The sequence below is a fragment of the Lissotriton helveticus genome, chromosome 10, assembly GCF_964261635.1.
Source record: "Lissotriton helveticus chromosome 10, aLisHel1.1, whole genome shotgun sequence".
Classification (NCBI taxonomy): Eukaryota; Metazoa; Chordata; class Amphibia; order Caudata; family Salamandridae; genus Lissotriton; species Lissotriton helveticus.
The window spans coordinates 801,183,518-801,196,238 of NC_136071.1; the positions used below are offsets into that span (position 1 = coordinate 801,183,518).

General features: G+C 48.4%; 1 protein-coding gene and 1 pseudogene across 7 annotated transcripts in view; both read right to left on the bottom strand.

The window, feature by feature from the left end:
• Window positions 1-12,721, bottom strand: part of WAC (WW domain containing adaptor with coiled-coil) — a 676,706-nt gene that overhangs the window by 346,750 nt on the left and 317,235 nt on the right. The window lies entirely within an intron of this gene.
• LOC144785263 (uncharacterized) lies at window positions 3,171-9,728 on the bottom strand (annotated as a pseudogene).

Below are 12,721 nucleotides of genomic sequence, written 5' to 3' on the forward strand. Positions count from 1 at the left end.
CCACAGAGGCTTGTTGTTTAGTTTGCACATCTAAACAGTAATGCTTTGTGAATGTGTGCGGTTTAAGCCATGTAGCTGCTCTGCATATGTCATCTAGGGGAAAGTTCCCCAAGAATGCCATCGAAGCCCCTATCTTTCTTGTTGAATGGGCTTTTGGAGGAATTGTTAACGTACGTTTGGCTTTCTGGTAACATATTTGTATGCATTTAACAATCCATCTGGCGATCCCTGATTTTGATATTGGGTTGCTTTTATGCGGTGGTGAAAAAGACACAAAAAGTTGTTTTGTTTTACGAAAAGTTTGTGTCCTTTCGATATAGTACAGTAATGCTCTTTTGACATCTAAGGTGAGTAGAGCTCTTTCTGCGACTGTTTGAGGTGCGAGAAAAATACAGGCAGCTCAACTGATTGATTTAGATGGAATGGTGAAATGACTTTAGGAAGGAATTTAGGATTAGTATGAAGAACCACTTTGTTATGATGAATTTGCAAAAAAGGTTCTTGGATGGTAAATGCTTGTAGTTCACTAACCCTTCTGAGAGAAGTAATTGCTACTAGGAAAGCTACTTTTCAGGTTAGGAATTGCAATTCACATTCATGTAATGGTTCAAAGGGAGGACCCATTAATCTTGTAAGAACAATGTTCAAGTTCCACACTGGTGCCGGTGGCGTTTTGGGAGGAATTATTCTTTTGAGTCCTTCCATGAAAGCTTTTATAGCTGGTACTCTAAAAAGAGATAAATGTTGTCTTTTTTGTAAGTATGCTGCAATGGCAGCCAGGTGTAGTCTGATAGACGTATAGGCTAAATTACACTTTTGAAGGTGTAATAGATATCCTATGATGTGTTGAATAGACCCGTCTAAGGGATTTATTTGGTTGTTTGGCAGTACATGACAAAGCGTTTCCACATAGCAGCATAACATGCTCTAGTAGTGGGACGTCTAGCTTCTTTAATAATGTTCATGCATTCTGGAAGAAGGTTGAGGTAACCAAACTATGACCTCAGGAGCCAGATCGCTAGGTTGAGCTGAGCTGGGTCCGGGCGTCTGATCTCTCCATGGTTCTGTGTTAGTAGACGTGGAGATAGGTTTACTTTTTGGTGTGGTACTACAGACCTCTGCAACAGCGAGGTGTACCACGGTTGTCTGGCCCAAGTTGGAGCGACTAGAATGAGCGTCAGGGAATGTTGTTGTAGTTTGCGTACCACTAACGGAAGTAGTGGGAGAGGAGGAAAAGCATACGCAAATAGTTTTGACCAGTTCATCCATATCGCATTGCCTTTGGACAATTGGTGTGGGTATCTGGCGGCAAAGTTTGGGCATTTTGCATTTTTGTGGGTGGCAAAGAGGTCTAATTGAGGTTGTCCCCACATTTGAAAGAACGGATGAAGAACTTGCGGATAAATTCCCACTAGTGGATCTGCTGTGTTTGTTGACTTAGCAGTTCTGCCATAGTGTTTTGTACTCCTGGGACGTGTTGGACTAAGAGGAAGATCTTTAGCGGTATAGCCCATCTCCATATCTGCTGTACTAACAGAGCTGCAGAGAGTGTGTTCCCCCTTGTTTGATTATGTAGTACATCGCTGTCATATTGTCTGTGCGGACTAAGATCGCTTTGCCTGACACTTGCATTTGAAATGCTTTTAGGGCTATAAACACAGCTAGCAACTTCAAATGATTGATATGGAGTAACTTCTGTTGCGGTGTCCATCTGCCTTGCATGGTGTGATGCAGTAGGTGAGCTCCCCATTAGGAGAGTGTTGCTTCCGCAGTCATGACTATTTGAGGAACTGGCTCTAGAAACGGTCGCCCTTTGGAAAGGTTTTTGGTGTTCCACCACTGCAGAGAACGAGGAGGCTGACGGTCTACCAACACTAGGTCTGTTAGTTGATCTTGAGCCTGGTTGCATTGGCGTGCTAGGCACTCACAGTGGACGCATTTGCAATCTTGCATGAGGTATTATAAATATGCAACATGCCATCATTCCTATGAGCTGCATGAACACTCGAGCTGGTAGCGAGTGTTGCAGTTTGAATTTTGTTAGGAGAGTTTGTACACTTGTTATCCTGGCTGGAGAGGGATAAGCTAGTGTTAGTTGGGTGTTTATTGTAGCGCCGAGATACTGTTTTATGTGTGAGGGTTGCAGATGCTATTTGGTGTGATTTACTGTGAATCCCAAGTCGTGAAGCAGTTGAATAGTAGTGTGAGTGTGTTGTACACACTGGCTGTATGAGCTGGCTTTTATGAGCCAGTCGTCTAGATATGGGAAGACATGAATATGTTGTCTTCTTAAGTGTGCTCCTACTACTGCTAGGCATTTGGTAAACACCCTTGGCACTGTTGTGACTTTGAATGGGAGCACTTTGAACTGGTAGTGCTGCCCATCTAGCACAAATCGGAGATATTTTCTGTACGCTGTGTGGATGGGAATATGGAAGTAGGCGTTCTTGAGATCTAGGGTGACCAGGAAGTCGTTTAGTACCAGAAGTGGAAGGACTTGTTGGAGTTTGATCATCTGAAAATGGTCCGACTGTATGTAAATGTTTAGAGGCCTGAGGTCTAGGATGGGTCTTAACCCCTTCGGCGCTGATGACTAGCTCAGCTCGTCATCAGTTACGCCGCTCGCACGCTGATGACGAGCTGAGCTCGTCATGTAACGCGGCTTTTAGAAAAAAGCCGCGTAGCGCGAAAATCGCTGCAGCGCGCATGCGGTTAAAGAGCAGTCCTTCTCTGGTATTAGGAAATATAGTGAGTATACTCCTTTGTTTTTCTGATGCTCAGGAACTATTTCTATTGCATTTTTCTGCAGGAGGTATATTACCTCCTGTCTGAGTAGTTTTAAATGTTCTTGTGACATTGGACGTTGCTTGGGTGGTATGTTTGGGGGGGTGGATGTTAGTTCCAGACAGAAACCTGACTGAATTATTTGGAGCACCCACCTGTCTGATGTGATGTTTTCCCAAGCAGGCAGGTTTTGTTGAAGTATTCCCCCCGACAGGAGTGGAATGGGGTGGGGAATGGAGTCATTGGGCAGGGGTAGAGGCAGAGGCAGAGCGGGAGTTGTTATTTTTACCTCTGCCCTTGTTATTGTTACCCCTGTAACCACCCCTTTGGTAGCCCTTGCTGTAAGTGGACTGTGTAGGGGCTTTGTACGAGGTAGAAGCTGTGTCTCAAGAGTATCCCCTGGTGGCACATCGATAGGATGAGCGACGAAATGAACGTCTGGGAGCCTGCGACTGCAGGGCTCCCATAGATTTGGCGGTATCTGTATCCTTTTTCATTTTTTCAAGTGACACATCTACGTTAGGTCCAAATAGGTGTGGCTCATCAAGGGGTTGATTAAGAATGGCACTTTGTACTTCAAGTTTGAACCCTGATGATCATAGCCAGGTATGCCTACGTAATAGGAAGCTGGTGTTAACTGCCCTAGAGGCAGTATCTGCTGCATCCAGTGCACACCGAATGGAGGTGTTTGTGATGTTTTTCCCTTCTTGGATAAGTTAATTTGCTCTATCTTTGTACTTATCAGGGAGGTGTCTCATTAATGAGTCTAATTCGTCATATTGTGACCTATCGTATCTGGCTAATAATGCCTGTGTATTGGCGATACGCCACATGTTTGCTGCTTGAGACGCTGTTCTTTTCCCGGATGCGTCAAGTAGCTTAGACTCTTTATCTGGTGGTGGAGCTTCACCTGATGTTTGTGAGTTTGCTCTCTTGCGTGCATTGGAAACTACAAGTGAGTCTAGTGGTACAGGACCTTTAATACATGCTGGGTCTGAGGGAGCAGCTTTATATTTTTCTCTATGCGAGGAATGACCAGAGTTCTGACTGGGTCTTTGAAGACTTCAGGAGCATGCTTAATCACTCCTTTAAGCATTGGTAAAATGGATAAGGACCTTTGTGCACTATCAAAGGTATCCATTAAGAAGTCTTCATCTACAGGGTCTGTATGCATGTCTACCCCATGATATTACAAAGCCCTGTGAATTAATTGATTGAAACCCATAGTGTCTTCTGGTGGGGAAGGCCTTGAGGGGTACAAGTCATCCTGAGAGACATTTGGGACATCTGGGGTGGTATAATCATCCCACGGGTCAGGTGATCCTGTAGGAGTAGCTGGATCAGGCATGTTACCCCCTCATGTCATCAGAGCGATCATCCCAGTTGTCATCGTCTGGTATGATAGAGGATGCTGGGGAATGTTGTGATATGGGAGGATGTGGTAATAGTACAGGTGAAAGAGAAGGGGAAGGCAGTCTTAAGGGAGAGGTAGCCATGTCCTCCTCATTTGAATGCGGAGCTGGAGTGTCCAGTGGTCGCTTTTTTGAAGCCAAAATCAGCTGTCCAGTGATTGGATCTTTAGCTAGAGTCTTTTGAGCAGGGTCTGGATAAATTAAGTCCTCTGCAGGAGGCCGATCATTTGGAGCGGAGGAAGGTTTTGGCACCAAAGCGATTTGTTTTGGCTTTTTGGCAATGTCTTTAACCGGAGAAGCAGGAGTCTCTAAGGTATGTTTTTTGGATCCGATGTTTTTTTCTTCGGTTCCGGTGGTTTTTCCGAATCCGAAGCGGGTTTGCTTGGTTCCGACCTGGCGTTCGGTGCCGAAGGAGTAGGAATATGCTACTTACCAGTATGCATCTGTTCTTGGCATGTAGGGCTGCTGACATTTATATCTGTGCATAGATCGCCGCCTAGTGTTGGGTCCGGATGATTGCACATTGTTGTCCTGGAAGAGTCTTCGAAGTATCAGGAGATAGGTGGCTCCTCCCTTGGACTACAGTGCGCATGGGCATCCTCTCCATCTTCAGATTGTTTTTCGCCATTGTGGCAGAGATGGAGTATGGTACAGTAAGAGATGACCATGCCTGAGAATGATTCTGAGTGCTGCAGCTGGTACAGGCACCGGGGATGAGGCGGGCGATATAAATGTCAGCAGCCCTACATGCCAAGAACAGATGCATACTGGTAAGTAGCATATTCCGTTCGAGGAATGTGGGCTGCTGAATTTATATCTGTGCATAGAATAAATAGAAGTATCCTCCTTAGCGGCGGTTGCCCGTGCCAGCTGCAGCAGTCTGAAAAAGAGTTCTGATAACAGCCTGACCTACAGCAGCTTGCTGTTTGGAGTGTACATCCACGCAGTAGTGTTTGGTGAATGTGTGTATGGTGGTCCATGTGGCTGCTCTACATATATCCTCTAGAGGAATGTTACCTAGGAAAGCCACGGATGCCCCTAACTTGCGTGTGGAATGCGCTCTTGGGGGAACTGTTAATGTGCATTTAGCTTTTTGATAACAGATTTGTATGCACTTAACAATCCATCTGTCTATACCTGACTTGGAAATGGGGTTGCCTTTGTGTTGTGGAGAGAAGGCAACAAACAGTTGCTTAGTTTTCCTGAAATCCTTCGTCCTGTCTATGTAATACAGGAGAGCTCTTTTAACATCTAGCGTGTGCAGTGCTCTGTCTGCCACCGAGTCTGGATTTGGGAAGAAAACGGGCAGTTCTATGGTTTGATTAATGTGGAACTGCGACACCACCTAAGGCATGAATTTCGGGTTGGTACGCAACACCACCCGATTAGCATGAATTTGTATGAATGGCTCTTGAATAGTTAGGGCTTGAAGCTCACTAACTCTCCTTAGCGATGTGATTGCCACTAGAAAAGCCACTTTCCATGTTAGAAACTGTATCTCACAACAGTGAAGAGGTTCAAAGGGTGGTCCCATTAGTCTGGTGAGAACTATGTTTAGATTCCAGACAGGTGAAGGGGGGTGTCTGAGAGGAATCATTCTTTTGAGCCCTTCCATAAAAGCCTTAATGGCGGGCACTTTAAAAAGAGAAAGATGCTGTCTGTTCTGAAGATATGCTGCCATTGTGGCCAAATGTATCCTAATAGAACTATATGCCAGATTGCATCTGTATAGGTGCAACAAATAACAATGTTTTGCGTGGAAGCATCTAGCGGATTTATGTCATTATGAGAACAGTAAATGACAAATCTCTTCCATTTGGCCGCATAGCATGCCCTGGTTGTAGGTCTTCGTGCCTCCTTGATGATGTTCATACAGTCAGGGGGCAGGTTGAGGTAGCCAAACTCTATGACCTCAGGAGCCATATTGCAAGGCTCAACTGTTGCGGATCTGGGTGCTGAATGTCTCCACGGTTCTGAGTGAGGAGACTGGGCTTGAGTCGCAGCCGTTGGTGAGGCACCATTGAAAGTTCTAGGAACGTGGTGTACCACGCTTGCCGTGCCCACGTTGGAGCAACTAGGATGAGCGTCATGGAGTGCTGCCGCAGTTTGCGTGCCACTAGCGGTACGAGTGGTGCTGGAGGAAAAGCGTACGCAAATCTGCCTGACCAGTTCATCCATATCGCATTGCCCTGAGACTGCGGGTGTAGGAACCTGGCGGCGAAGGTTTGGCATTTTGCGTTTTCCTTTGTGGCGAATAGGTCTATCTCTGGATGACCCCACTGCTGGAAATATGGTTGGAGCACTGAGGGGTGTATCTCCCACTCGTGCATCTGGTGGCTGTGTCTGCTGGGCAGGTCCGCCATCTGGTTGCGTTTGCCTGGGAGATGTTCCGCCATGAGGAACATGTTCCTTTGAATGGCCCACTTCCACATGCTCTGGGCTAGATGAGACAATTGTGGAGAGTGCGTGCCTCCCTGCTTCTGGATGTAATACATGGCAGTCATGTTGTCCGTCCAGATTAGCACGACTTTGTTGCACAGATGCAGCCTGAAGGCCTTCATTGCCATGAAAATTGCCATGAGCTCCAATAGGTTGATATGCATCTTTTGCTACTGCGCTGTCCATAGTCCCTGCACTGTATAATGGAGGACATGCGCTCCCCAACCCTGGAGAGATGCATCCGTTGTCAGCACTATCTGTGGTACAGGCTCTTGGAACGGTCGTCCCCTGCAAAGGTTTTGTGTGTTCCACCAATGCAGAGAGTTGTATGCACAACCTGTCACCAACACTAGGTCTTTTAGATGTCCTTGAGCCTGGTTCCACTGTCGTGCTAAGCACTCCTGAAGCGGACGCATATGTAGCCTTGCGTGAGGGACTATAAAGATGCAGGAGGCCATCATACCTATTAGCTGCATGAATACCTGCGCTGGGAGCGAGTGTTGGGGCTTGAATTTTTGAATGAGCAATTGCATGCTGTTGACTCTGGAAGAGTTTGGGTGCGCCGTTGCTGTCAGAGTGTTGATTGTCGCACCCAGGTACTGTTGTACATGTGCGGGTTGAAGGCGTGATTCTAGGTAATTTAGGGAAAATCCTAGACTGTGTAGGAGGTGAATTGTGCGGGACATGTGGCTGGCACATTGCTGGGCTGACTTTGCCTGAACTAGCCAGTAGCCCAGATAAGGATAGACATGGATGTGTTGTCTCCGAAGATGCGCTGCCACTGTTGCTCAGCACTTGGTGAACACCCTGGGGGCAGTAGTGACCCCGAAAGGCAGGACTTTGAACTGGTAATGCTGGTTGTTTATGGTGAACCTGAGATATTTCCTGTGTCCTGGGTGAATGGGGATGCGGAAATATGCGTCTTTCAGGTCTAGGGTTGCTAGGAAGTCCCCCTGACAGAGCAATGGTAGAACTTGATGTAAAGTCAGCATGTGAAAATGTTCTGACAAGATGTACTGGTTCAGGGGGTCTGAGGTCTAGAATGGGCCTGAGAGACCCGTCCTTTTTTGGGATTAAGAAGTACAGTGAGTACACCCCTGTACCCTGCTGATTTAAAGGCACGAGTTCTATGGCCCCTTTTTGCAGCATGCAAGAGTACTTCTTGCTGCAATAAGTGCATGTGCTCTGCTGACATAGGACGGTGCCTTGGGGGTATGTTGGGTGGAGTGGAGGTTAGTTCTAGACAATAGCCCTATTGGATAAGGTCTCTCACCCACCTGTCTGTGGTTATGCCTTCCCAGACTGGCAGGAACTGCTGAAGTCTCCCCCCCGACTGGTGTTATATGGTCAGGGGGCAGTGACAAGACGTCACTGTTTATTGGCAGCGGAGGATCTGGATTTATTATTTCCGCGTCCTCTGCCTTTGGTGCTGTTCCCACGATAGCCACCCCTATTGTTTTTGTTATAGGTGGTCTGCGATCCCCCTTTGTTGTATTGGGGTTGCTGTGATGCTTGACCTCTGGAGGCTCCCCTGTTACCGGAGCGACGAAAAGAACCGCCCCAGAACTGTTGTGACTGCAGAGCCCCCATGGATCTTGCTGTCTCAGTGTCTTAATTTTCTCAAGGGTGGTGTCTACGTCCGGACCAAAGAGAAAGTTAGGGTTAACCGGCTGGTTGAGTAAAGTAGTTTCTTAGGCGAGTCTGTATCTTTCTGCTGTTCTCTTCTCTTTGCCCTGTTTTTTTAACTGTGTTATGTTTTCAGTATGTAGTGAAAAGCGCCGGGACACTCTTTGAGTAGCCGTGCGCTATATAAAACAATTATAACATAACATAACATAACATAACAGTTTGTATCTCCGGCTTAAAACCAGAGATGCGTAGCCAGGCATGCCTTCGAAGCATCACACTTGTGTTTATAGCTCTAGCTACCGTGTCTGCTGCATCTAGTGCACACTTGATGGACGCATTAGAAATTAATTTTCCCTCCTGTATCAGCATTTCTGCTCCCTCCTTATAAGCCTCAGGCAGGTGTTGCAGTAGCTGCTCTAACGTGTCGTAGTGCGCCCTATCATATCTGGCTAATAGGGCCTGTGTATTGGAGATCCTCCAAATATTTGCTGCTTGAGCCGCTACTCGCTTGCAAGATGCTTCAAAGATTTTGGATTCTTTGTCCGGAGGGGGAGCATCACCACTGGTTTGAGAGTTTGCCCTTTTACGAGCATTAGCCGTCGGGAGCTGGCCCCTGATGTACGTAGGGTCTACAGGTGCAGGCCGGTACTTCTTTTCAATTCTCGGGTTTACAACCCGTGCCCTTGTGGTCTCCTTGAAGATGTCAGTAGCATGTTGAAGGACACCCTTCAGCATAGGCAATGTTTTTACTGATCTTTCAGAAGTTAAGAAAGTATCAAACAAAAAGTCCTCCTCTACTGGGTCAGCATGCATGTCCACATCATGGTTTTTGGCTGCCCTTTCAATCAAAGCGTTAAACGCAGCAGTATCTTCAGTAGGCGAGGTTTTGATGGTATAGGACTGGGTGTCAGGCGTGGTGAGTGGCTCACCAGGGTCAACAGGGTCAGTCCAGGTTTGCTGTTCATCCTGATCTGCGTCAGCAGGATAATTGAACTCGTCTTCATTGTATCCCTCCCCTATGTCCTCATAAGTGCGTGTGGGCGAATAGGAATAGTCTTGTTCATAGGACTTCACAGGCTCAGAAAGAACAGGTGAGGTTGCAGAGTCCCTTTTCCTTTTTAGAGGGATTTTGTATGACTCTAAAGGAGTTTCTGGAAGTATTTTCCGTTTGTAAATGGTGAGTCTACCTGTATCAGAGTCGATGAACAGTTTTAACTGATTGTCATAGGAGGGTGGTTGGAACATCACAACCTCTTCAGCGGACTGACTCCTTGAAACTGCCGACACTTTCTTGGTAGTGTCGGTGCCTTTTTGTGGCTCGAATGTTTTTGGTCGAGCGGTCGGGGGCAGTCTATATTTAATATGTTGTGTAAGCAGTGGAGACGAACCGACCGTGTGTGAGGGCGTTGCCGTCTTCGATCCGACCAACTTTGTAGGATCACTGGGCTGCTTGCGGCCCTGCATCGATTCGAGCTGTCGGTGCGCAACAGGTACGCCTTTGTGCTTGGACGCGACATGCTCTTTCGGGTCGGGTGCACTTTTTGACTCGAAGGCCTTGCTGAATATCGGCGCCGAGGCTGGAAGTTTTGGATAGACAGTCCTTCTAGCCTGGAGTCTTTTGCCAGTGGCGCCATCTTTGGGTGCGGACGTCGACAGCGTCAGCGCGACGTGCTTGACGGCAGAGACAGGTTTCGGCGTCCCGTGTTTCGGGTCGACGCCCCCCTTGTGACCCCGAAGGGTTGATGACACTTTTAGATTTTGCTGGAGCCGACTAATCCGAGGCCGTCGATCCGAGGACTTTCTTCAGCAGTTTCTGTTTCGATACAGGTGCTGTCGGTTTCGATTTTGCCGCTGAAAGTGGCTGATCGACCGATGGCTCTGTAGAAGTATTCTTAGCCGGGCCTGGATGCGGGGCTATAGAATGCGGGCAAAGATCTTGGCTAAGGCCTTCCGGCGATGCCTCGACCTGAGCCTTAGATAGTATAGTGTCAGTATTGGGCCCCGCGATTGCGGACGGGCCTTGCTCATCGCATGAGTCGTCATCGACGGCTCCGATGGCTTCTGCGTCGTCTCCTACCTCGACGATGTCTTCCTCATGGAAGTAGTCTTGTTGTTCGTCCACACTATAATGTGAGTCGTGCTCCGATGCAGGGTCCGACTGTTGTTCAGGATCCTCCTGATCGGCTCCCTCGATGTCGTCTGCCTCGAAGATATCTTCTGGGTCCGGCGCGGTCTGCTGGGCCGACTGTCGCGCGGCGCGCCGAAGCGTTTTCTTCGACCGGAACTTGGAACAGGCCATACAGATGGCCTCGTTGTGGTCCGGGGATAGGCACTTATTGCACACCGGGTGCACATCGATGTGAGGGTATTTTGAGTTGCAGACGGGGCATCTCTTGAACGGGCTCCGTTCCATCATTGACGCTCGTCGAGGCCTAGAGTCCGAAAGGCAATACGGCCTTCGAAGTCCTGTTAGAAGAACTGGATGAAGTACAGGGCACCGAACGAGAGACAATACCGACGCCCCTAAGGCCTTTTGGCCTCGCAAAAAGAGTTCTAAGTATATTCCGAACTTGAGTCAAGAAAGTACACCCGAAACCAATGGTGGAAAAAAAACAATCTGAAGGTGGAGAGGATGCCCATACGCACTGTAGTCCAAGGGAGGAGCCACCTATCTTGTGATATTTCGAAGACTCTTCCAGGACAACAATGTGCAATCATCTGGACCCAACACTAGGCGGCGATCTATGCACAGATATAAATTCAGCAGCCCACATGCCTCGAACGTGTTATGTTTCGGCGCAATGGTTTGGATGTCGGTGTGGCCGGTGAGGTTGTCTTTTTCAGTGCCGGTAAGTGTGCGCCGGCACCGTGCGAAGGCCGACTCGAGCTCGAGTCGCCTGAAGGCTTCATTAGCTACTTAGCCGGGCCCGAAGGTGGGGCAGTAGAAGCAGTGTGTCGGTGTGCACCCAAGCCCAAGGGCGAGGGTGTGACCGGGGCCTTCTTTGGGTGTGTCGAGGAAGGGTCGGGGTCGACGGTCTTACTTACGACCGCTGTGCTGGAGTTATGTCCTCGACTTCGGAGTCTTCTGCCTCGGAATTGTTGTCGACGTCGTGTTGTTCTGGAACGTTGACGCCTTCCTCGAAGATGTCGTCCGGAATGGAACCTGAAGATCGAGCCATTGTTTGCCTCGCTCTTCGGTCCCGGATAGTCTTCTTGGAGCGGAAAGAGGTACAAGCGGAACAGTCTCTGGCCTCGTGCTCCGGGGAGAGGCAAAGGGTTACACACTTCATGAAGTTCGGTGTGGGGGAACTTCGACCCACATTGAGGACACTTTTTAAATGGCGTCCTTTCCATGAGCTGGAGTCGAGGCCTATTTAGGCCCGAAGGCAGTCGACGACAATCAGAATCGAAGTTTTCGGTGTCGAAGAGTAGCGTCCACTGGAAAAGCGTTCAAAACTTAATTTCTGTAAGTTGGTGAGGATTGCGCGCCCAAGGAAATCGGTTCCAACACGGAGCGCTGAAAACACATCTGAACCCGGTGGCGGAAAAAAAAATATCTGGGGATGGAGCCGATGCCCATGCGCAGTATCAGCCAAGGGAGGAGTCAACTATCCCATGACTACCAAAGACTTTTCTACAACAAAACAAACTGCATACATCCAGGCCCAACACTAGGTGGCCATCTAAGCATAGTGTGTAAACTGCAGCTCATATGCTTCGAACACAAAGTTGTCCTGTTTATGCGGTTGTCAGAAACGAATACCTTCTTGTGTATTCGAGAAAGTTTCTAGTAACCTCTGAGCTAGCTGGCACTCACTATTAAGTTTAGTTTAGAGCAGCGCGAGTAAGGCGCTGGGCAGTATGATTGAGAAACCTGCAATTTTAAAAACTGTCTTGTGTCATTTTATCTTTGTAGAAGCGTGTCACTATTTTTTAAATTTACTGCTGGTGGGAGCTTGAATTGGCGATGTGCTTCCAGCCGCGCAGCGGACGAGCGCAGCGGGCGCGACGACGGTGCGCCTAAGTCCAGCCCGTCTGCGCCCGTCCGCGGCCGGACTGCGGCCAAGGCCAAGCATGCTGCCCCAGCGGGGTCGGATCCCGATAGGACTGTCTGGTCGAGGCAAGATCTAATGGCTATTAACCGAGGGGGGCCTTGTAAAACTCACTCCCTTGTGGAGGCCACGCTCCCACTTATTTGCTCAGAATGTGGTAGCGCGTGGGTCAGGGCCGCTTCTCCTTCTAAGCAGACTCCAGGGGCTGCTTCGGCCCAAGTAGCTAGAGGTCTCAGAGCGGGACTTGTGAATTGTAGATCATTGCCTCAACACAGCACTGACATCTGGCTGCTCTTAGAGAGCCAAGCCTGGGACTTGTTGTTTTTAACTGAAACTTGGTTAAATGAACATAATGTGACAGCCATTTGTTTAGCTGTACCGGCAGGCTTTTCTATGTGCATCTCG